The sequence below is a fragment of the Lissotriton helveticus genome, chromosome 5_1 (assembly GCF_964261635.1).
Source record: "Lissotriton helveticus chromosome 5_1, aLisHel1.1, whole genome shotgun sequence".
Taxonomy (NCBI): Eukaryota; Metazoa; Chordata; class Amphibia; order Caudata; family Salamandridae; genus Lissotriton; species Lissotriton helveticus.
The window spans coordinates 630,748,796-630,770,408 of record NC_136065.1 but is presented as its reverse complement, the minus strand read 5'-3'; positions in this window follow the sequence as shown (position 1 = coordinate 630,770,408).

Sequence of the window (21,613 nt, the reverse complement as noted above, 5' to 3'; positions counted from 1 at the left end):
AAAGGGTATGATGGACGGAGCGTTTGTACAAATCAAACACTCACCCCCAGTCAACTGATATGGGTTTAATCCATCACCATTCTTTAGTTCACTCAGCCACCCCAGTTCAGACATGGCTATATGCAAATCAGTCTGACCCTGTGCCTCCTGGGAACAGTCCAGCCCGAACTGCCAAGCCATGTCTTCCCTGGACCGGAAACAAGCATCCTGGGACCGGTTTCGGATTCATAATCCTCATCAGCCAGGCTATCTTGAATCCAGTGGCCAAGTGAACAAGGGACTCACGTCTGAGCATACCCTGCCACACTTAGGGCGAACAAAGCGATACAAAAGGGGATGATGGACGGAGCGTTTGTACAAATCAAACACTCACCCCCAGTCAACTGATCTGGGTTTAATCCATCACCATTCTTTAGTTCACTCAGCCACCCCAGTTCAGACATGGCTATATGCAAATCAGTCTGACCCTGTGCCTCCTGGGAACAGTCCAGCCCGAACTGCCAAGCCATGTCTTCCCTGGACCGGAAACAAGCATCCTGGGACCGGTTTCGGATTCATAATCCTCATCAGCCAGGCTATCTTGAATCCAGTGGCCAAGTGAACAAGGGACTCACATCTGAGCATACCCTGCCACACTTAGGGCGAACAAAGCGATACAAAAGGGGATGATGGACGGAGCGTTTGTAAAAATCAACGCTCCGTCCATCACCACCTTTGTTTTTTCTTTGTTGGCCCTAAGTTGGCAGGGTATGCTCAGACGTGAGTCCCTTGCTCACTTTGCCACTGGATTCAAGCAAGCCCGGCTGAAGATGGCTGTTATGCCAGAAACCGGTCCTGGGAAGCTTGATTCCGGTCCAGGGAAGACATGGCTTGGCAGTTCGGGCTGGACTGTTCCCATGAGGCACAGGGTCAGACTAATTTGCATATGGCCGTGTCTGAACTGGGGTGGCGGAGTGAGCTAAAGAACGGGGATGGATTAAACCCAGATCAGTTGACTGGGGGTGACTGTTTGTATTGTCAACGCTCCGTCCATCACAACTTTGTTTTTTCTTTGTTCACCCTAAGTTGGCAGGGTATGCTCAGACGTGAGTCCCTTGCTCACTTTGCCACTGGATTCAAGCAAGCCCGGCTGAAGATGGCTGTAATGCCAGAAACCAGTCCTGGGAAGCTTGATTCCGGTCCAGGGAAGACATGGCTTGGCAGTTCGGGCTGGACTGTTCCCATGAGGCACAGGGTCAGACTGATTTGCATATGGCCGTGTCTGAACTGGGGTGGCGGAGTGAGCTAAAGAACGGGGATGGATTAAACCCAGATCAGTTGACTGGGGGTGAGTGTTTGTATTGTCAACGCTCCGTCCATCACTACCTTTGTTTTTTCCTTGTTCGCCCTAAGTTGGCAGGGTATGCTCAGACGTGAGTCCCTTGCTCACTTTGCCACTGGATTGAAGCAAGCCCTGCTGAAGATGGCTGTAATGCCAGAAACCGGTCCTGGGAAGCTTGATTCCGGTCCAGGGAAGACATGGCTTGGCAGTTCGGGCTGGACTGTTCCCATGAGGCACAGGGTCAGACTGATTTGCATATGGCCGTGTCTGAACTGGGGTGGCGGAGTGAGCTAAAGAACGGGGATGGGTTAAACCCAGATCATTTGACTGGGGGTGAGTGTTTGTATTTTCAACGCTCCGTCCATCACCACCTTTGTTTTTTCTTTGTTCGCCCTAAGTTGGCAGGGTATGCTCAGACGTGAGTCCCTTGCTCACTTTGCCAATGGATTCAAGCAAGCCCGGCTGAAGATGGCTGTAATGCCAGAAACCGGTCCTGGGAAGCTTGATTCCGGTCCAGGGAAGACATGGCTTGGCAGTTCGGGCTGGACTGTTCCCATGAGGCACAGGGTCAGACTGATTTGCATATGGCCGTGTCTGAACTGGGGTGGCGGAGTGAGCTAAAGAACGGGGATGGATTAAACCCAGATCAGTTGACTGGGGGTGAGTGTTTGTATTGTCAACGCTCCGTCCATCACCACCTTTGTTTTTTCCTTGTTCGCCCTAAGTTGGCAGGGTATGCTCAGGCGTGAGTCCCTTGCTCACTTTGCCACTGGATTCAAGCAAGCCCGGCTGAAGATGGCTGTAATGCCAGAAACCGGTCCTGGGAAGCTTGATTCCGGTCCAGGTAAGACATGGCTTGGCAGTTCGGGCTGGACTGTTCCCATGAGGCACAGGGTCAGACTGATTTGCATATGGCCGTGTCTGAACTGGGGTGGCGGAGTGAGCTAAAGAATGGGGATGGATTAAACCCAGATCAGTTGACTGGGGGTGAGTGTTTGTATTGTCAACGCTCCGTCCATCACCACCTTTGTTTTTTCTTTGTTCGCCCTAAGTTAGCAGGGTATGCTCAGGCGTGAGTCCCTTGCTCACTTTGCCACTGGATTCAAGCAAGCCCGGCTGAAGATGGCTGTAATGCCAGAAACCGGTCCTGGGAAGCTTGATTCCGGTCCAGGGAAGACATGGCTTGGCAGTTCGGGCTGGACTGTTCCCATGAGGCACAGGGTCAGACTGATTTGCATATGGCCGTGTCTGAACTGGGGTGGCGGAGTGAGCTAAAGAACGGGGATGGATTAAACCCAGATCAGTTGACTGGGGGTGAGTGTTTGTATTGTCAACGCTCCGTCCATCACCACCTTTGTTTTTTCTTTGTTCGCCCTAAGTTGGCAGGGTATGCTCAGACGTGAGTCCCTTGCTCACTTTGCCAATGGATTCAAGCAAGCCCGGCTGAAGATGGCTGTAATGCCAGAAACCGGTCCTGGGAAGCTTGATTCCGGTCCAGGGAAGACATGGCTTGGCAGTTCGGGCTGGACTGTTCCCATGAGGCACAGGGTCAGACTGATTTGCATATGGCCGTGTCTGAACTGGGGTGGCGGAGTGAGCTAAAGAACGGGGATGGATTAAACCCAGATCAGTTGACTGGGGGTGAGTGTTTGTATTGTCAACGCTCCGTCCATCACCACCTTTGTTTTTTCCTTGTTCGCCCTAAGTTGGCAGGGTGTGCTCAGACGTGAGTCCCTTGCTCACTTTGCCACTGGATTCAAGCAAGCCCGGCTGAAGATGGCTGTAATGCCAGAAACCGGTCCTGGGAGGCTTGATTCGGGTCCAGGGAAGACATGGCTTAGCAGTTCGGGCTGGACTGTTCCCATGAGGCACAGGGTCAGACTGATTTGCATATGGCCGTGTCTGAACTAGGGTGGCGGAGTGAGCTAAAGAACGGGGATGGACTAAACCCATATCAGTTGACTCGGGGTGAGTGTTTGTATTGTCAACGCTCCGTCCATCACCACCTTTGTTTTTTCTTTAAAGAGAATGTGCCAAAAGTTTCCAGCTTCCTCATCATGTCCTCATGGAAGCGCCAACAAACGGACTCCCTGAATGGTGCAACGGACATGAAGCAGCCGCTGCAATCAGAAATAAACTCTGTGAACGTTGTCCAGTTTCACAGTAACATTTCATTAATGCTCCTTAAGTCACACAACAGTAATACTAAAAGCATCTCAAAATAAAAGAACACAAACATTGAGTTTGTGGAAAGAGAAAGCACGGTGTAAGTCAAACAGGTGTAGCAAAGCATTAACACAACAACAAAACAAGATCACTTAGCAGAAGCGCTCATTCTACATATAACAAGCCCTGGAGTGGAAAAAAAAAAGAGGCGAGTGGTGCGCACGAAAGTGGCGGCCGCAAGATGCGCTCTGTGGTGGAGGAGGGGGAGAGGCGAGCAAGACAGAGAGGCAGAGCGAGGTGGGGAGTGGAGGAGCATGCTGTAAGGCTTAATGAGCCATGAAAGAAAGGCAGATGGCGGCTGCGCGCATGTGTACGCAAGCTTGAGGCCAGCCAGCAGCACTTTGAAAACTCACCTACTAAAGTCTCTCTGAGCAGAGCATGCTCTGGGTCAGCGAGACCTAAAAAACGAAAACCAATTACCTTGCCCTCGCTGCATTGCCGAGTTCCTGTGTTATAATTGATTTTCTGCCTTATTCTTTTGTGGTCTATAATTGTCTATGGGAATGTACCAGACTGTGTTTACATGGCCAGGATTGGAATAAAATATTAAGATGCTGTTAGGAGTCTCTAAGGAATGGGTTGCTGTCAGAGTGTGTTGTATGACAGAGGCATGCATGGCTAAAACACGTGTGCCTCTACAACGCTGTCCCAACCATGCATGCCTTTACCATGCGATTATGTGTGTGAAGGCATGACTGGTAAAGGGATGTCTGGTTAAGATCATACCCCAGCACCCTGCCCTGAGCCCGAAAAACTACCCCGACCCCCCCTGATCACTAAACACCAACCTGACCCCTCCTGTTCCCTAAAAACTCCCCAACCCCCGAGCACTAAACACTACCCGACTCCCCCAGAGCCATAAACACTAACCCAACCCCCCTGAGCCCTAAACACTACCCTGACCCCCCATGACCTAAACACTAGTCAACCCCCAAGAGCCTACAAAACTACCCATCCTAAGCCCTAAAAATTACTGACCCTCCAGCCCTAAAAGCTACCGACCCCCCGAGGTCCTCAAAACTACTCCAACACCTGTGAGCCATAAAAGCTACCCCAACCCTTAAAACTACCCCCACCCCCAAAACGTGGCCCCATCTCCACTTACCACACTGTGGGGCATATTAGCAAAAACTTTGATAAAATTATCGCCGAAAACGGCGATAATGGGCTTGCTAATATGCGTTTTAGAATTCCAATAGAAGCCAGGTTAGATGTCCTACACATCTAACCTGGGCTTCTATTGGAATTCTATAACGTATATTAGCCAGCCCATTATCGCCGTTTTAGTGGCAGTATCCTGCCGCTAAAACTGCAATAATTTTAACGAGGTTCTTGCTAATATGCCCCTTTATTCTCTCCTGATCCTTCCTCTTCATGTCTCCGCCGTTCCCAGCATCCAGATCGCTTACTGCCTTAACCAGGCATATGCGTGGTTAAGGCATATACGTGGTTAAGGCAAGTGTGGTTTCGCTTGCAGGGAAACAGCACATGTGACTCAGCCCGTGTTACAAAGGCCACTGCCCGTGAGAGTGGAATGCTCATTCGGGTATGGAGACTTGTTTGAGGAAGTCTGGGATCCTCTAGGAGAGGTGCAGGCTGATAGAAAACTGGGTTACAAGAGGTGTGGTAAAGACAACATTTGATGTACTTCTCCAGGCTTATATCCACCTTCTACTGCCTTGCGGCCTACCTCTGACAAAGATTTACAGAATAAGAAGTCTGGCAGAGCTCAATGTTTAAATTCTTTTTATTTAGGTCCTCGGATTACTGTTGATTATCCTTTTTCATTACAATGTCGATTAAGAATAAAAATGGGAATTCAGCACACAGGCATGCTCCCCTTGCAAGTAAAATTTGGCTTAAATGTGTATTTCCAATTATAAGTCTTCCTGTTTGCCTTGAAGCAAAACGCTGCTACCTTGTCACATTCACAAGCTAGTCGTCCACAATCATTTGAGGGGCCTCCTGCAGCAAAGCAAAACAACATGAAGTCATTCCAGAACCTTGCTCGAAAGTTCAAGTCATTACAAACATCAGCAAATAAGGCACTTTGCGGCTCCTAAGGAGACCGTTATACACTGAGTTTAAACATACTCAAGAAAGCAAGGGAAAATGTGAGTCCCAGAACATGTTTGCCGCTTTCCTTGGGAGCATATTAGTGCAGTTGATGTAGACAACTACACGAAGTATGGATAGTAGTTACACTGGCTTTAAATAGAAATACATTTTGAAAAGCAAAGAAAGTTTACTTACAAATTGTCGGTTTCATTTTTTGAATTTTTTGTAATAGTCCGAGCTCCTGGAAAAAGTGTTGTTATCAGTTCAATAAGGATAGAAATATTTATAGAATTGAAAAACAGGATGAGAAACTGCTTAGTGCCAGATAAACTAATGTTCGATTTGCAAAAAGCGGTCTTATTTTGTGTACTAATGTTTTGCAAATCGAATAAGATTTTGCAATAACCTATGTACTTGTCAACTGGTGTAAAAAATAAGAAATCGCAATGGGTCATAGAATGATCTGTATAACTAACATTATTTAGGCAATTCACCATTTACCACCCCCTGCGACTGGCTGCATTCACAAGGACCGTGTGTTTCCAGAGACAACAGACTATGATTACATTCCAAAACAGAGAACAAGGACCCCTTCTACTTTGCAAATCAGTTACCATTCCAAATATGAAATTTGTCATTGATCGATAGTTTAAGACTGGCACTGGGGTTGCAAACCATTGTTTCATACCATATCAGCTCACAGTTTGGTAGGAATGCCCATTTCATGCCCCTTACAATTCGCTAAATCGATATAGATCGCTTACCCCATTTTGCGATTCCGAAAAAACTTTTCCATATTGCAAAATAGGGTGACTACATTTTATAGATGCAAGCGCTGTGAATCTTGTTCCCTGGGAGATGTGGCATGTTCCTAGGTGGTGGTGACCTTAGAGGTTGCCCACCTGGTTGCCGCAGCTTCACTGTGTTCCGGTTAAGCAACCCGCACTTTCCCACTCCTGCTCCTGCCAACAGAGGATTCTGACCCCCTACTAAGCAGTGTGATCACTCCCAGGAGCAAGGAACAAAGGCTTGGGCAGGAAAGAGGTCACACCTCTCTCATCCCAAGCAGGCTAGTGAATTGTCACATCAAGGCGATGAGCTTCAGAGACTGCACCATCTCTGATATGCATCTGGGCTATCCCGCTGATGAGGACACAGACCTCCCATTGCCCCATGCGCGCTTGCACCCAGACAAGGTGGGAAATTAGTAATGTAAGAGGTGTACACCTCCAGGAAGGCTGGCCACACCTCCAGGGTGGGCAGACTGATCTGTACACCTAAAATAGAATTCTGCCATCTTAAGGAGGGCAGGAATAGTGGTTTATGGGTAGAAAAGGTGACCTACATCCCTGGATGTAACTCGACCTGAAACTGACTGATTGTCGTTAGTGGTTTTTGCTACCGACCGCAATGCTGGATGTGGTCACCTCAGGGTCGGATTAGCTGCAGGGACTAGCTGCCCATTGGTTACTAGTCCCACACCCCTAACACGCATAACTCTATCTGGGATTTAAGTTACTCACCCTGACACCAGAACCTAATAGCTGAATAACTTGCATCAAAGAAGTGCCAAGAGGAGACCGATGTCGCTGACAACAGGACTTTGCCCACAGCACCAAAGCAAAAGAGAAATATTCTGTCCCTGTGATAACAGAGTTGAAAATCCATGAATGACCCTCGTCCTTGGTTAAAACTCTGCATTTCCAAAGAGAGGGAACCCTGTGAAAGCCAGAATCACCCTGAGTCCCCCGTGGATTAGTGGCACAAACTGCAGGTAAAAACAAATCGCTGGATCCAAAGTATTGCCGGCCATCGTGCCGTCTGTGGGATCGCCTAAATCCAGGTGGTCCAGTGCATTGTGGGCGGTTGTAGTATCACTTGCTCTGAAGTTTCAGGCTCCTGCATCACTCCCCCAGACCCAGTGAAGTTCTAATATCTTTTTGCTGTGCTTACTGCTGCCAACTCTTGTTGGTCACGGATCCAGTAATCAACCCCACACTTGACGCAGCATCTACAGGGAACACCGTGAAACCATCATTCAATTTCAGCAGCTGTGTATCTGTTGTGTTTTGCATTATGATTCTTGCAGCACTGTGTAAGCAGTAAAATCAGCACCAGTACTGCTCCCATTCAGCATCAGGGACAGAAAATTGATCTGAACATTGTAGCCTGGTCCTGGGGCCCGCATGACCCTAACCCTGTAAGGGGTCCATGTAACTCGACCTGCAACTGACCGATTGTCGTTAGTGGTTTTTGCTACCGACTGCAATGCTGTAATGTCTATGTATTTTACTGCACTGATTTAATATTGCTTAAAAAATCTATAACTTTGGTTATTTGTATTCTATTCCATTTGTTTTGATGTCTTATTTAAGATAAAAATACACTCTATTTCTCTGGAGTTGTGTCAAATACCTATCGTCCAAGTTGGTACTCTGAAAGGCTTAACACATGTTCCTCTAGTAAAGCCTGACTTCTCTGTGCCACTCCACCAGGACACTGAGCTATGGGTGTATTGGTGTGACTCCAAGGACCATCTTTGGGATATTGTGATAATATTGCATGATAAGGGCACCCAGCCATAACACATAATATTCCACTTTCCTACATTCACGTTTTTTAGAGATCATGCAGCAATATTGCTGATGCCAGGGCCTTGATATTAGTAATCAGGATTTCGTTTTGCACTTTGAAAACCAATCTGTGTTGAGAAATTAACTTCAAGCTATTTTGAACCTTCGAATTTAAGCATTTTGGCTAGACTTAGAAATTGTTTAGTGTAATTTGAGGGATTGATCCTATGTAGGAACATAGAGAATTCTCACATCAAGGTAAGGATTAAACACAATAGGAATATGCGTAGGGTATAAGGAGTTCTTAGCAAGTATTATGCATGTGTCAACAAAAGGAATCACAGAATATTTACACCTGTTAATTACTTTCTAGAGACGCAAGAATAACATAGAAAACCGAGCTTGAGGTAGTTACTTTACCAAAAGAGAGAAGTGTTGATCAACATAAATAAAAACACATATTTCTTGTTATGCTTACAAACACTGGCTAACAGCACTCCCTGTAGGCTTTTAACCTGTAAATATTTAGGCCATGATCTAATCGGAAATTTTGTTATAACTGTTTTTAAATAGACACTGCCCTTACCCGTGGCTCTACTATTCCGAAACGTTACATGACACACACCTAAATTTATGCACAGTTTTATGGGTTTGAAATGTGACTGCTGCAAACCTATTGATTACTGAGGAAATTACTCCTGTGTAAACCCCGCTGTCTCCCTCTGCACTTGTCTGAGCTATGCAAAACTTACAAATAAAAAAATAAGTAGTAGCAAACAGGATCCAAGTGCTTGAGTAACTGTACACACTTCAGTTAAGCATGTATAGAATAGTCTTCCCTTACAATGAATATGGGCTCTAATGATTGTCTAACAGATGAACAGCTTTAATCTGTTACTAATTTCTGAGAAGTTGAATGGTGTCTTTCATTAGAGACAATTCATAATAAAACAGCTGAATAATATCTAGGTTGTATTTCTGTATGGGATATTCACAGGCAATGATTTGAAAGACGAAAATATCATATATATTCATTATGTCTTCAAATATTTTTGAGTTGTTACCAATTCCCAAAACTTAGAGGCTCATTTACCAAAGATTCACCCAAAATAGGGCAGCAAGCACAAATGCTGCAATGCGTTGCATGAAAGGAAGAAAGACAAAATGCTCCCTATTTTCAAAGAAATTGAGAATTTCTGCTTTCTTCTTGTGCTGTCACACTGTGTGCAACCTAGTACCAGTGCACACATCCTCACCATAGTGCAAGGGTGCCTGCATTACAGGCATGATTGTTTTGTACAGAAAGGGACATCTTCCTACACAAAAACAATCCTTAGAGGCATTTTCCTCTGTCTATGTTTACTGCAGAATTCAGCCCATGTGGAAAGAATAAATAACAAGGAAAAATAAATATATTACTGCTTGTTATGCCTCACTTGTGAACCCATAGCTTTTTGAAGTATTCCCAGGTTTAGAACTCTTTGTATATTTGGGAATCTACCAAAATTCATGGGTGGATGCATGGGAATGCCCATGCTCCACCCATAGAGCGCCTGCAAATTTGAAATGTAACGTAATGCAGCTCAAGTAGCTAACTTTCATTACATTTCTTTACAAACCCTTGCAAAGCCATGCAAACCAGGCCTGGTGTGACTTTGTAAATATTACTGAAGCCTTGCTTTGCTTTGCTCTGTGTGACACAAGGACAACACAGAGGCTTCATATATTTCAGCCATACTTCCTTACACAGATCCGTAGTGTAGACAGTAATTCTTGTGGACTGCAACGTGTTTACCATTTGATCATCTGGGGTTGTAGGAGTGTCTCTTTGCCTCCTGCATAATGAGTTAAAGACATAGGGGTCGATTACGATGGCGGACGGAAGTACGACCGCCGACCTGGAGTAGGCGGAAAATGCCTTTTTCCAGTCCGCCTGCCACGGACACTCCGTCCGCCATATTAGGATGGGAAACACTATCAAATGTGTGTATGCGGCGGAAGAGCACGCACCGCCGCGGAACTACACCCGACCCCGCGGCAGACGTAACCAATCCAGAGACACCGCCGTATGGAATGACGTCTCCGACCGTCCTCTAAATCACGATGGTGGAAAACACACATCAAATCGCTGCGGAAAAACAACCTGCCTGAACACGGCAGATTCACCACAGCGGAGATACTACACATTGCACAGATACCCACCAAATGCAGATCGCCGTCATGGACCCAGCACTTCACGTATTTCCGATACTCTTCGTGCTCCACCACCAGCAAGTCATGGCCCATCGCCGACGACGACGGAGGTACGCCAACACACCAATTGCTGTCGGCAGGGGAGTACCTTCCGGGGCCGTGACGTTGGGAGGGGGAGTGTCATGTTGGAGAAACAGCATTTACAATAGCACCAATATATCAAGAACTCAAGTAGACAACCAGGAATGACAACGACAAACCACTACACATGATTGACTTGCTTTATTAAACATAATAGGGGTATACTCCTAGAGTAGCCAAGAGTATGGGCACTGGGTAGAACAGAACAGGTACATCTGAAGCAGCACATGAGAAGGCACAATGCAGTATCAGAACAGCAACAGGGCAGTGTCCATAATAGAGCAGGTACATCAGAGGCAGCACATGAGAGGGGCTAAGTGCATCAACAGTCCATGGCAGAGAACAGAACAGGTACATCAGAGGCAGTACATGAGAGGGCACAATGCAGTATCAGAATAGCACCAGGGCAGTGTCCATAACAGAACAGGTACATCAGAGGCAGCACATGAGAGGGGCTAAGTGCATCAACAGTCCATGGCAGAGAACAGAGCAGGTATATCTGAGGCAGCACATGAGAGGGCACAATGCAGTATCAGAACAGCAACAGGGCAGTGTCCATAACAGAGCAGGTACATCAGAGGCAGCACATGAGAGGGCACAATGCAGTATCAGAACAGCAAGAGGGCAGTGTCCATAACAGAGTAGGTACATCAGAGGCAGCACACGAGAGGGGCTAAGTGCATCAACAGTCCATTGCAGAGAACAGAGCAGGTACATCAGAGGCAGCACATGAGAGGGCACAATGTAGTATCAGAACAGCAACAGGGCAGTGTCCATAACAGAGCAGGTACATCAGACGCAGCACATGAGAGGGAACAATGCAGTATCAGAACAGCAACAGGGCAGTGTCCCTAACAGAGCAGGTACATCAGAGGCAGCACATGAGAGGGGCTAAGTGCATCAACAGTCCATGGCAGAGAACAGAGCAGGTACATCAGAGGCAGCACACTAGAGGGGCTATGTTCATCAACAGTCCATGGCAGAGAACAGAACAGGTACATCAGAGGCAGCACACGAGAGGGGCTAAGTGCATCAACAGTCCATGGCAAGGCACAGGTACATCGGAGGCAGCACATGAGAGGGGCTAAGTGCATCAACAGTCCATGGCAGAGAACAGAGCAGGTACATCAGGGGCAGCACATGAGAGGGCACAATGCAGTATCAGAACAGCAACAGGGCAGTGTCCATAACAGAGCAGGTACAACTGAGGCAGCACACGAGAGGGCACAATGCAGTATCAGAACAGCAACAGGGCAGTGTCCCTAACAGAGCAGGTACATCAGAGGCAGTGCCTAACTATAATGTCCCTGTAAACTTTGATTTTTTCAGTGAATTTCTAAGGTTTTTAAATTCTATTTCCTAACTATAATCTCCCTATAACCTTTGTTTTTTCAGTGAATTTCAAAGTTTTTATTTTAATTCTATTTCCTAACTATAACGTCCCTATAACCTTTGGGTTTTTTTGAGGAATTTCTAAGGTTTTTATAAAATCTATTTCCTAACTGTAATGTCTCAATAATCTTTGTTTTTTCGATGAATTTCTAAGTTTAAAAAAAAGTCTATTTCCTAGCTATAACGTACTTGTAACCTTTGTTTTTTCAGTGAACATCTATGGTTTTTTCAATTCTATTTCCTAAGTATAACATCCCTGTAAACCTTGCTTTTTAAAGTAATTTCCTATGATTTTCTAAAATAGCAAAGAGCTGACCCATACTTAGTTATATGCAAGAACATTTTGATATTTTATAAATCTTGTTTGACTACACTAACTCTATAACACTGTGTGACAATTCTTTATTTTTTTCATTTAATAGTATAGTATTAAATCATGGTGCACATTTCAAGTTTGAGGCTTATCTGTGAAGGTTTGCTAGTGAAAAATAGAATTGGGAAGAAAGAATGTGTGTTTTACTTTGTAAATTTCATTAGCATAAATAAACATAGTTTCATAGTGAAACAAAGGTAATATAAACACTGTTTGAAGTGAGGATTAAAGTTGCATCATATTTTGAATTATTAAAAAAGTTTTATTATTTTGTCATTAATATATATTTTTTTTATTCTGTTTCCATGGCACCACCGGCATTTACGATGTCTTAGTTAACTACATAGCTGTGCGGTTTTTAACATGTTCTAATAGACAAATGTTTGGATAGTGTAGGCAATGTTTGTCTTTAGGGGTTTGCTAGTGGGCTGTTTTAACTAGTATTTTTCTATGTGGGTTTTGTACAATGTACGTTTTATTGTCTTTTTATTGTTCGCGGCACCGCCAGAAGTCACAGTGACGTTGCCATCTGCGAAGAGTGTGTGGTTTTCACCATACTGTAAAATACATATATTTGGATAGTAGAGGCGATGTTTGCCTTTAGGGGTTTGCTTGTGGGCAGCTTTAACTACTATTTTTCTATTTGGCCTTTATAAAAATGTATGTTTTTAATGTTTTTTTTTTGTTTGTGGCACCGCCAAAAGTCATGGTGACGTTGCCATCATCTAAAAGCTTGTGGTTTTCGAGACGTTGGTAATCGCGAAGATAATGTGACCAGCACAAACAGTGATGTGATTGGATAATACATTTTTCTAGTATCTTCACAGGAAGACCCACTCATATCTTTTTTCATGAAGGTTCTTCACTCTTCAGCAGCATTCAGACACAGTGGTGGTGGTTTCTGAAAAGGGAGAAATTTCTTTTTTCCCAAGTGCACTGTTGGGGAATGGCTTCAAAAGAAGGCGAAGAGAACCAGGTCCTTCAGGAGGCAGAGGAAAATAAGGAGGTAATGCATAGAGAAGATTCGGAAGAAGATAACCGTTCTCCAAAGGGAGAAGGAAGAGAGAGATAGAAGGAAAGGAATGAAGAGAGAGAGAGAGAGTGTGAAGAGAGAGAGAGAGAGAGTGAAGAGAGGGAAGTGAGAGAGAGAGAGAGAGAGAGAGAGAGAGAGAGAGAGAGAGAGAGAGAGAGAGAGAGAGAGAGAGAGACACTGCCGCCCCTGCGTATCCATGAGCAAATATTTACCTTGTGTCACTGGAGTGTGCAGCATTGCGCACTCCACGTGCCCCTCTAAACTCCGCGGATTTCAGAGATGTCGCTGAGTCCTGAGACATGAATGGCAGAGACCACATCAGCTTCTCCGCGGATCTCACAGATGTTGCTGAGTCCTGAGTCATGAATGGCAGGGATCACATTATCTTGTCCATGGCCCAGCAGATCTCACACATGTCGCTGAGTCCTGAGTCATCAATGGTGGAGACCATATTATCTTCTGCCCGGCCCGGTGGATCTCACACATGTCTCTGAGTCCTGAGTCATCGATGGCGGAGACCTCATCAGCTTTTGGTGCCACTAAGCTTGTGGAACTCAACTCTATGCCACGTGGTGGTAGGCCCCTGATGGCTACATCAGCTTCGGGTGGCACTAACCCTGTTCTCTCAAGTCCCTGCCAAGGGGATGGTAGGGCCCTGATGGCCATACAGCTCAGGGTGTGACTAACCTTCTGCGCAACTTTTCAAAGACTCTTTATGGTTGAGACCCGTGGAGCGTCCGCTATCCATTCAACGCCGGCAATAAAGGATGTGACGTTGCCAATCTATTATATCTGTGTGGTCACATGGCCTGTGATGCTTGTGCCGGATCGGTGTGGTGTGTGTGCAAACCTGCCCTCAGGGAGTGGCCGTGAGGTGTTGAGAACCAGACCTCTGACCTGCACACCAACAGTGAGTATGCCTGCGACAGGTAGCTATGTGGGGCCAACGTTGTAACATAATCGGAGTGGCGTAGTGTACAACAGAACAGGGTAGGGATAGCTACAATGACATGGACGGCTCGTAGTACTACGTCTGTGAGTCGAGCTGACGGGCCGCAGCTGTCCCTCTGCGAGCCTGGGTGCAAACTGCTCATAACTCACACTACATAAGTATTGAAGAATCATTTTGTGATTCAGTCCGTCAGCTGGCATCTGTCCAAGGCATTTGTGAAAACATATCGGAGTTCTTTCTGTGATAGATACCCCTTTGATGCAGCCTCTCCCCACATCAGCAGGTAACGCAGCCTCGTCCCACATTACCAAAATAACCCCAACCTTCTTGGGCTCGGAAGTGTCCCTGTGTGGTTGGACAAGGAAGAATCTTAGTCATGTATAGATTTACATATAAAAGAAAAGAACAACAAATAAGACTGAAGGGAGTCTGGTGCTGTGGTCACTGCCACAAAGTTGGGGTCACTGCCATGCAGGACTCAGGACACAGTTACACAGTTACTGAGGGGCCATGGTGTTTTTGGGAAGGTCCGTTGTCCTGTTTTGCACTGCCTCGGTGGTAGCAGGGGGGGTGGTCCGGGGGAGGTCCTGGTGGTGGTGGTGCTCGGTGTTGTGGCCTTTTTGGGTGTCAGAGATGCATGATCAGTAGCTCTATCACATGTTGGTCTTTAGATGTGGCTGTGAGCTGGGTCCAATTCACGCAGTAGATAGTTGACCTCCTTACACCAGTTAAAGGTTGATGTTAATTTGTTACTGCTAACTCGGCTTATCGCCTGCTTTTTGGATCACATTGCAGATTTGGCTGGTCGTTTATTTGCACGGGAACGCCTACTTTGCATATCATTAGCGTTAGTTGTGGCTCTTATTTGTGGTGATTTTGTTGCCGGAAGGTATCGATGGAAAAGTGGTAAGATTTGCAGTTTTCACCAGATTGAGAATGAGAGATAACTAAAAAACACAGAAAGAAAAGATAGGTTTAATGAACATTATAATTAGAAATTAATTTTTTTAAAACCTTTGAAATTCACAGAAAAAAACCATGTTTGAGGCACATCATAGTTAGAAATTAGCATTTAAAAAACCTTTGAAATTCACTGAAAAAAACATAGGTTTCAGGCACGTTATAGTTAGAAATTAGCACTTAAAAAACCTTAGAAATTCACTGAAAAAACCATAGGTTTCAGGGACATTATAGTTAGTTGGACATTTCACTCATAGAAAACCATATATTATATCTGTATTTTAGAGTGGGTGTATCAAGTGTTATATTAGGGTCTGATGAGGTGCATGAGATTTTCACGTGGATGATGTCATCAGTGATGTCATCAGTGATGTCATTTGAAATATTATTAGTGATGCCATCAGTGATGTCACTGACCATGTCATGAATTATGTAATATGTGACATCATAAGCAGTGCATTGCAGGGACGCGAGATATAGTTAGCTCAACTAACTATAACAGGGGAATTTCTATGGTTTTCTATGAGTAAAATGTCCAACTAACTATAACGTCCCTGAAACCTATGGTTTTTCCAGTGAATTTCTAAGGTTTTTTAAATGCTTATTTCCAACTATAACGTCCCTGAAACATATGCTTTTTCAGTGAACATATACACACATATATATTACCTACTGGCGGTTAACAGTAGGTAGTTATAGTTAGGACCTAGTTCCCATAGGATAATCCGAACATTCTATTCTCAATAACTTTGGCGCAGATTGACAAATCTTGGCGAAATGTTCAAAACTAATGATTTGTCAAGGGAGCAGAGAAAAAAATGGGTCCCAAAACGTGTTTTTTCCATGTTAATTTCAATAGGAAACTTTAGACAAGGATACACACATATATATTACCTACTGGCGGTTAACAGTAGGTAGTTATAGTTAGGACCTAGTTCCCATAGGATAATCGCAACATTCTATTCTCAATAACTTTGGCGCAGATTGACAAATCTTGGCAAAATGTTAAAAACTAATGATTTGTCAAGGGAGCAGAGAAAAAAGGGGGTCCCAAAACTTGTTTTTTCCATGTTAATTTCAATAGGAAACTTTAGACAAGGCTACAGGTCAAACGGGTAAATGGAATTACCCCAAATTTGGCAGGGAGAAGGGTCTTGGTCTAGAAAGCACACTTTTGTTTATTTGGTGTAAATCCGTTCAGTATTTTTTAAGAAATATCGAAATTGACAGTAATTGATATTTGAGAATTCTTCCATCTGATTGGCTGAGGCGTTACGAGCACAAGCTTGCTGCTTATTGGCTGCAAGCGGTGCAAGCGGTTGCAATTAGGAAGTGTTGGCTGCCATTTTGTGATTCAGTTGATGCGAGTAAGGAGGAAAAAGGGTGAAAAAAGTGGGAAATAGGAGGGTAGGTGCACTGTAACCTCTGTGGGATGTTTAGGGTGTGCCATAGAGGGGGTGCAAAGCAAAGTAGTCACCCCTACTGGTGTGAAAGTGGTGGGTTACGGAAATGAAGTGAGATATTGCCTAGAGTCTGTTGTTGGTAAGGTGAGGTGGTGCGGGACTCAGGATTAAAGCATGAGCCCAATCTGTGTGTCTTATGCTGTAAAGTCATATGCCTTGGCTGATGTACTACAGCTGTGGAAGTAGTGTCAGCATGTGTTTATAACTAATAGGATGATCTACTGACCCGTACTGGTCTGAAAGTCCTAGGGTACGGAAAACATGTGAGGAGTGTGTAGAGTCTCATGCTGGTAAGCTGAGCTGCTGCCCGACTCGGGGATGAAAGCGTGAGCCCAAACTGTGTGTCATTTGCTGTGAAGTCATGTGCTGTGGCTGCTGTGCTATATTTGTAGAAGAAGTGTCAGCATGTGTTTATACCCACTAGGACGAACTACTGACCCGTACTGGTGTGAAAGTCGTGGGTACCGAAAATATGTGATGTATTGTCTCGAGTCTTATGAAACTAGGAAGTGTTGGCCGCCATTTTGTGATTCTGTTGAAGTGAGTAAGGGGAAAAAAGGGCAAAAAAGTAGGAAAGAGGAGGGTAGGAGCACTGTAACCTCTGTGGGGTGTTTAGGGTGTGCTATACGGGGGTGTGAAGTGAACTACTCATACCGACTGGTCTGAAAGTGCTAGGCTATGAAATTTAAATGAGGTATTGCCTATAGTCTGATGCTGCTAAGGTGAGCTGGTGCGGGACTCGGGGATTAAAGGGTGAGTCAAAATTGTGTGTTTTATGCTGTGAAGTCATGTGCCATGGCTGCTGTACTACAGCTGTGGAAGTAGTGTCAGCATATGTTTATAACTAATAGGATGATCTACTGACCCGTACTGGTCTGAAAGTCCTGGGGCACAGAAAATATGTAAGGTAGTGTGTAGAGTTTCATGCTGGTTAGCTGAGCTGCTGCCGGACTCGGGGATGAAAGCGTGAGCCCAAACTGTGTGTCATATGCTGTGAAGTCATGTGCTCCGGCTGCTGTGCCACATCTGTCTAAGTAGTGTCAGCATGTAGTTATAGCTACTCGGAGGAACTTTTGTTTCGAATATTGTAACTTGTGTATGGTGCTTAGGGGGTGGTATATAGGAAGTGTGGAGGTAAATTTGTGTGTATGAAATGAATTTGGTATTTGAAAAGTGGAAAGCACTGAGTCCTACGGGTCTGATGGCGCTGGGGGCATAATCTGAAGTTCTGCTGGAGTTGGGGATAAAGCTGATGAACTACTGACCCCTATTGTGAACTTCTAACCTGCATGTGCCGTTAAATGTTCGATAAAATGTTGCAAAAGTATATCGTTAGGTTACAAAATAAATTTATGAACTTTTAACCTGCAGGTGTCGTAGAATGTTCCAGAAAGTGTGGTGATAAAATAGGTTGAACTTGTGACCTGTATGTGGCACAGAATATTAAGTAGCTTTTTGAGTGGAAAATTCAAAATTAACCAATGGAGATAAGTTTTGGAATGTCGTTGAAGGAATGAAGTATTCAGATTTGTTCTTTACATGTATTTCTATGTGGAGCGACAGAGAAATTGCGCCATTCCTGGTTTCATTCTCGATGAAGTTGGAGCTTTACATGTACTATGTGACAAAGAAAGAATTGTGGGCCAGATGTAGGCAAATCAGAAGTACCGATTTCGTAATAGCGAATTTTACCGATTCGCTGTTAAGAAATCGGTATTTCCTTTGTAGGTAAAGATTTGGTATAAAATACTTAATCCTTACTATTCCTTATTACAGAGTCGGTATTTGAGATTCTGTAATAAGGAATACCTACCGATTCATTTCTATGGGCTTGGAGGCCCATAGGAATGAATGTGAAAACATCCAGTATTAGCGATTCGGTATTACCCTGTTACACCCCTGAAATGTGCATGTGTGCACATGTGGCGCACATACATGCCCTAAGGGCATGGATGTGTGCCACATGGCACTTTAAAAAAGCAAAAAAGTGCTTTTTAAGGGAAATCGGTAATTACCACCAACTTGAAGTTGGTGGTAATTACCGATTTCTTAAAGCTCAAAAGCACTCTTTAATGTGCTTCCTACATCGCCTTTAAGGAACCAGTATTACCGATTCCTTAAATGCAAGAGCAATAAGGAATCGGTGTTAAGGAATCGGTATTTACCGATTCCTTATTTACCGATTCCTTACCTACATTAGGAATGGCTAAATACCGGTCGGTAACGCTGAAATTTACTGAATTTCGGCATTATCAACCATTATTTAGCCACCTACATCTGGCCCTGTATGCGTGTGTGACATTTGAAATCTGTATAACAACTACAAAGGTGAGTTAGAAATGAACAAGGTGTGTTATGTGTTCTGTAGTAGTGATTAAGGGGCCCATTATGATGGCGGGCGGATTGCCCCGCCAAGCTGGCGGTGGGCACCGCCAGCCTGGCGGGGGCAATCCGCCCGCCATCCACTCTCGTTTCCCCCCCACCATATTAGTATGGCGGGGGGACCTCGGCGGACGGAAAGACTGTCCGCCACTTTTACGCCCCGGTCGCGTTGCGGCCGGGGCGGAAAAGGAATAATATGGTGGCGGTGGCTATCAGACACCGCCAGCCAAATTATGATGGGCTTTTGGCAATGCCTTTCGCCGCCACGGAAACGCAGGCGTACTTCACTCTGGGGGCCCCGTGCGGGCCCCCAGGGTGAAGGAGAGTAGGGGGGTGCACACGGGGGTATGCCTGTGGTACCCCCCTTCATTTGCATTTACAAAGCGGCAGGCACCGCGCGGTGCCTGCCGCTTTGTAAATGCAAATGATGCAATGCATTTTTAGCATTGTGGCGGGCAGTGCAGAGTGCACCGCCCGCCACAATGCTAAAAATACAGGATGTGCCCGCCACTGTGGCGGGCACATCCTAATAACCCCCACGGGACCCCCACCCTTATGGCGGGCGGTCCCTATTACCACGAGGATGGCGGGCGGGCAAAGTCCGCCCGCCATCCTAATGACCCCCTAAGTATTTGAGGTGTTGTTTTTAATTTTGAAAGTATTTTTTATTTCAAAGTAATATAGTGTTAGTAAAGTGTAGTGTTTGATATTGGTTCTAAAATATGCATAAACTTTGAGCTGTTGTTAAATAGGTACTTTATATATGTTTAGGAATTTTTCACAAAGAAGAAGCGTAGTTTGTCATCTTTATAGGGTTGTATGGTTTTGAAAATGAGGTACAGCGTTAATTTGTGTTTGTAATGTATTTGGGGAGATAAACAAAATGTCACACATTTGCAAATCAAACTTTGTGTGGAAATAGTGGGGTGGGGGCTGGTGGTAGGAGATGTATGTGTTATTAAGTTAAAAGTGATACAATGAAATCCAGAAATGTTATGTGGGCAGGTTGTGGTATCATTTTTGACACTGAGAGTTAGATTTGAATGTAAGTCGAGGTAGGTTGTTGTACTGTTAGGCCGTCTACAGTGTTTGGAGATTACATGGAGAGAGATGGAGATAGGAAAAGTGATACATTCATTTTTGACACTGAGAGGTAGATTTGAATGTAAGTCGAGGTAGGTTGTTGTACTGTGAGGCCGTCTACAATGTTTGGAGATTAAATGGAGAAGAGATGGAGATAAGAAAAGTGATACGTTCCTTTTATATGTACGCATAGTTTGAATCATGTGATCCTAGGTTGAGATATAATATGAACAGGGTTTCTGGTTTGCATTTGGGTATAGTTAATAGTTTTTGTAGTTTCATATTAGTGATTAGTGATTTATGAAAAGGTAGATATACTAAAATATATGGTAGTAAACGTATTAATTATGGCTGTTCTTTTTGAATAGAAGTGGTTGGGGAGTGCTTCTTTAGAAGAGATGTTTTATAAATGTGTGAGAGATAAAAAAAGAAATGAAAATGTGTGGTACATTTTCTATATGACTTTGTTGACATTAGAGAACTACATGTGGTTTTAAGTCATACTATTTGTTAGGCTGTGTCGCTGTGCTGGATATATGTAGGTGTTGAAATGGTCCAGATTTTACAGATGCTGAGCTTCACTACCCCTTTTGAGACACCCGTCAATTTATTATTTCCATTTAATATCTTTAATATAGATGCAGTAAAGGGACGGTATATCAAAAGTTTGGGAATTAGAATTTTGTTTACTCTCCCAATCCCCTGCTATACACTCTACAGTGTTTAAACAACTTTCATAACGTATAGATGTCCAGCTAGTAAAGGTGGTGTAGTTTGAATGGGCCCATTTATAAACCGTGCTATGGGATGGTTTATGTTTTACCCTCCAATTTGGATGTTTGAATACTTTTTGCTGATAAGTGTTCCGGCAGACACTTGTTAAAATTAAAGTTGTTTATGGGTATAGTGGCGCTACTGGGAATGGTGGGAGTTTCTGTTTGATTTCGTACGGTTAACCAAGGGCGGGGTGGGTGTAGGGGAGGTGGTTTTGTTGCTGATTGAAACACAGAATAGAGTAACGTGCAGATGTTGAGCTACTAAAGGTGAAATAGTACCACTGGGAGCACTTATAAAGCGCCCTATGGCATGGTATATGTTTTACCCGCTAATTTGCATGTTTTAATAAGTAAAGAATATAGAATTCCTATCTACAAACAGGTAAGTACTAAAATATTGAATCCAAAATATAGAATGTTAAAATATAGTTAACTAAAATATCAATTTTTTTAAATGTATTAAAAATAATATAAAATTAATTAAATATTAAAAACAAATAAAACGTACTTAAAATAATGTAAAAAAACGTAAAATGTAAAAATAATAAATGTAATGTAAAAAAAGTAGAGAATTTGTTGGATAGTAAGAGGGTAAAAATTACTATTCCCACTCCAGTGAGTGCAATAGTAGGGAAAGCGTTGGATAGCGTAGGGGTAAAAGTTACAATTCCCACTCCAAAGAGTGCA